Below are 4,415 nucleotides of genomic sequence, written 5' to 3'. Positions count from 1 at the left end.
CCCATAATTCCGTCACCTTTTATGAATATCTTCGCGCAAAAGGCACATAACACTCAAATAGTAAACCTTGTTGACAGTTTGACCGGTCGGAAGAACTTCGGAGTGCACCACATCTCGATAATCGAAAAAAAAACTTGCAACATGACCTTGATTTTGACCTGCACCTTTGCCACGATACTCAGCTGATTGTTCATTTGTTTCCGAGTCGTAAGCGTAGATTCAAGAGTCATCGCCAATAATAATACGTTTCATGAAATTTTGGTTGTCGGAAAGCAATGTTTCGAAGGCCTTTTCCAACATTCTGAACATTTTCGGCACCACAAATTTGATTGTTTTAAGCACTCGCATGCATTTTCAAGAAGCTCAACTTCGAAATTCGAAGGGATATATTACGATTTTCGAGGCTAACTTCCAAAACCGGAGAAATTATGTTTTTCTTATAATATAATCTTTAGGAAAGAATTCATATGTGTATCGTTAAGCAACTATAAATTTGGAAACGCAACCGGCCAACGATTTGCATTCATCGGAGAACTTTTTGATAGTTCTTTCTAGTCAGTAGATGATTGATATAAAAAACCTTCAAGTCGAATCAATGATAAGAAAAATTAATCTATCTTATCTATCTATGTATAGAAAGAAAAGGACATGGCAAAATCGAGTCAGTTCACTGCTATTTTATAAATATACAATTGTATTTTATCGTGTCCTCGACTTTTTCCTCCAGATGACATCGATAATATTCAATATATAATGAGGAGACCAGTTGACATTTTCATTTAATAACTGATGCCTGGTTTATATGCAAATTTTTATTTCTTAATGTCTTGTTGACACCTGAAATCTATTTCACACGCCTCTGATTATTTCTAATTGCGAGAGCATACTTTGAAACACGTTGACGCATGCCTCACATTTGCGTTCCGTTGTCGCAGCGTTTCTTGCCTGGTTACAAGACTGGCATTTTCTAATTACACACCTACATTGAGTTTGTTTTTTGTGTTTTTGCATCAACGCATATTTCTCATACAATCGATTAGTAACTTGTTATGCAACTTCTTATCTCTTCTCTGCCATCTACGGCACATAATTCAATCAAAACTAAAATTGCTAGATGGAAAATGTGATTGCACTTAACAACAACAAAAGCAACGCGAAATAACAAGCTTATAAATAAATGTTTAATTGAAAGTAGTATTTAGCATAAATGAACATATGTAGTGTTATTTATATGACACATGTTTATATATGTATGTATATACATATTTGTATGTAAATACCTTGCACATAATGCAACAAGCCCGGAATGTGCGATTAGTCCCAAAAGAACATATGACTGATCGAAACCTTTTATGCGTAACTGTTCACTAAATAAGTCCTGTGAAGCGACTAAGTGTACTCTTTTGTATTCGAAAGATACCAAACAAAAAAATTCGTACGAAAAACTAGTTTCCTAGCGATTCCTCTTTTGCTCGACTCATTTAGGTAACATACTCTTCTTTCGTTGAGTGTTAAGTGGCCCAAAACTCCTCTGTGATGGCAGCGGAGGTGATCTTCGCTTCTATTTGCTTTTCCGACTCCGCTTGTGTAGACTGAGTTTCCCCTAAGACTCTTTTTTCTCCAACTGATTTATGTTCTTTTTTACGCTGGAGGGTCTCCACTTCAAACCTGTGATTATCTATGCAAGCAAGGTGGACACACGAGAGTTAACATAAGTTCTCCAAGCCAGGTTCGGGAGCGAATCAGCAGCTCTTTTTAACACCACCTGTACAATCAAAGCTATGACGGATTATGGTGATTAAAAACCTGCCAGGGTTGTTATGAGACCGATATGAGACCAACATTAGTTTGCCCGGGATTTTGGTGAAAAGTCACTCTTAAATGCTGAGGTGGCAGAATGCTTCTCTCACCAGCCCTTTGGTAAATTAAAACATTCCGGGCAACCAGTACGCTATAAGCCGCATCTGACTGGTTTTAATTCTGATGGACGCTTGTGTGGGGCCTTCGTCGACGTTCATGCTCATTTGATGCTAATTCCTGGGTTGATCTTTCGACGCTTTGCTAGGTCCATTTTGGTGTGGTGATTCTTTCTCGAAGCAATCTTGGTGGGGATTGTGGACGTTTAGTACTGTTTGCCTCTTCACCGGAGGTTCACTGGGCGCATGAGGTTTTTGGAGCCAAACACCTCTATCCTGCAGAACTTGGTCGGAGGTTGCGTGTTCCTATTCACAGAAATACCACTTAGCATAGCCCATACACAATTCGCCTACTGTGACCTCGGTAGTGGCCTGAGCTCAGCCGCAACCTAAATATATTTGATTGAGATCAATTAATCCTAATTGTAAGCTAAATAAGATAAGTATTGGGGACTAATTCATACTCTGTTGTACCATACAAAGTCTGGTATAGGTGTACTCTCTTTACAGATTACTCGTACATTCTTGCATTTCTTGCAGGGTACATTTAAGTGTGTAACTATGTGCGAACTTTGTTAGATTCCCGGAAAGCACTCTCGCGCTTTTGCAATTTTATTAGAATTTAATCATCAGAAATTTATTGAAACCTTGAGCACAGATTAAATAAATAAATAAGTAATCATATTTTATGACTTTTTTTTAGCATTCATAATTTTTTATGAGCTCATTTGTTTGTCTTTTGATTCGCTAAAAGGTATTTCGCATAAAAATTGCTTAAGGTGTTAAGCGCGTATATGAGATTTGATCTCGCTATCGATATGTGTGGGTTAGCGCAAATACATAAGATTGTATGTATGTACATAAATATTTATGTATGCAAATCCGCACGATTGTGAAAAAGTAATAAAATTGCCACGGACTAGTTATATGCTACTGCACTTTGCCACGGGCCTACCTTTACATGCATAAATGTTTTTACATAAATATGTATGTATATGTTATATAGGTATGAAATTCTCAAATACTCACAAGCAGACAATGTTATGTAATACATGTAAAAAAAAAAAGATGTAAAAGCTCAGATCATCTTTGGACCCACACACAGCTTCATATACTTCGGGTATTGCTTAAGAATGTGGAATATGAAAGTCTACATGTTATTTCAAGTTTATTTAAATTTATTCGTGTTATGAAGAGAAAAGAAAGGAAAGTACTGAAACAAATATATGGTCAGTCAGGTTGGAAGATGGCGCATAACGTATATCTCTCAATGGACAAGACCATATAAATGTGTGAAATCGCAGGCAAATCGCATAAACTCCTGTTCGAACTTATAAATTAACAAAACGCTTAGTGGCTAATATAACTTTGTACAGGCTTTTAATTTCCAATCCCGCCAGTTCGGTGGGATGTCTGAAGGTATGCGCTCACAAGTGTTTAAGCCTTGCCCTCACAAACGCAGGACAGTCAAGAAGAAGCTTCCATTCTAGGGTGTCTCTCCCTGCTAGCTCATCAGTTTTAAAAGTTACCTGCGATTTCGCTGTGGTCTGGCACCCATAGCAGTTTTGTCACAAAGAGACTCGATGCTATTGATGAGGAGGGTAGGCACTCCTTGACCAACCCTAAACGCGCCATCAATGAGTTCAAGGCTGGTATCACCGCCCTGCTATCAAAGTTTCTGGTTACTTCTCTGAAGTAGGCTACAAGGAGCAATAACGGATTGGAAAAAACCGCAATAATCAGGAAGTCTTAAGCTGGAGTTCTTAGAGAACTCCTGCCAGTATCCCTTCTCCAACTTTCCCTCCTAGCTTTGATCCACTCGTAAAGAAACTCACTGCCCCTATCCTTCAACGGCTTCTTACCACCCACAACACTGTCGCTGAGATATGGGTAGAGAAAGAGCTGGCAGAGTTTTTTTGGCAACTCTATGATCTAAGTGAACCGGTGTGAAGTTAAAGTTAAAGAGAATTTCAGAGTGTTCTCACATATGTTCATTTAGGAACCCAGATTCTCTAAGTCTGATAGCAACTTTCGCAGCCATATATCTTTTAACGATGTTGCTACTAGGAGCAAAATGGCGTTAAATACCATTGTAATAGACGTAGTGCGCCACACATGCTGTTGAGCGTCACCCGTTGAACGTTGAGTTTCTTTTCAAGTGTGATTATTTTTAAAGCCCTCCACCACATAAAGACTCCATAGGACATAATAGGATTAAGTATTCTTTCATAGAACGAGTGGACCATTTGCAGTGAGAGATTCCACATTTTGCCAATGGCTAATTCACAGTAGAATAAGGGAATTGTTGCGTCAAGCGACAATATACTTATATATTTAAACCTAAAGCTGAAAGTAATAAGAATGAATTATAAAACTTATAAAATATTGAATTATGTTATTTTGTATACTTACCCTAATACCACTTTGTATTACTAAAATATTACTCACCTTACTTACCTCAACGTAATCTTTTACAATAATTAACGAAAGTTGAGAATT

This window comes from Bactrocera latifrons, unplaced genomic scaffold (assembly GCF_001853355.1).
Source record: "Bactrocera latifrons isolate USDA-ARS-PBARC rearing strain unplaced genomic scaffold, ASM185335v1 scaffold_161, whole genome shotgun sequence".
In the NCBI taxonomy this organism is placed as follows: domain Eukaryota; kingdom Metazoa; phylum Arthropoda; class Insecta; order Diptera; family Tephritidae; genus Bactrocera; species Bactrocera latifrons.
The sequence above is the reverse complement of the archived record's forward strand: the minus strand, read 5'-3'. Positions refer to the sequence as shown.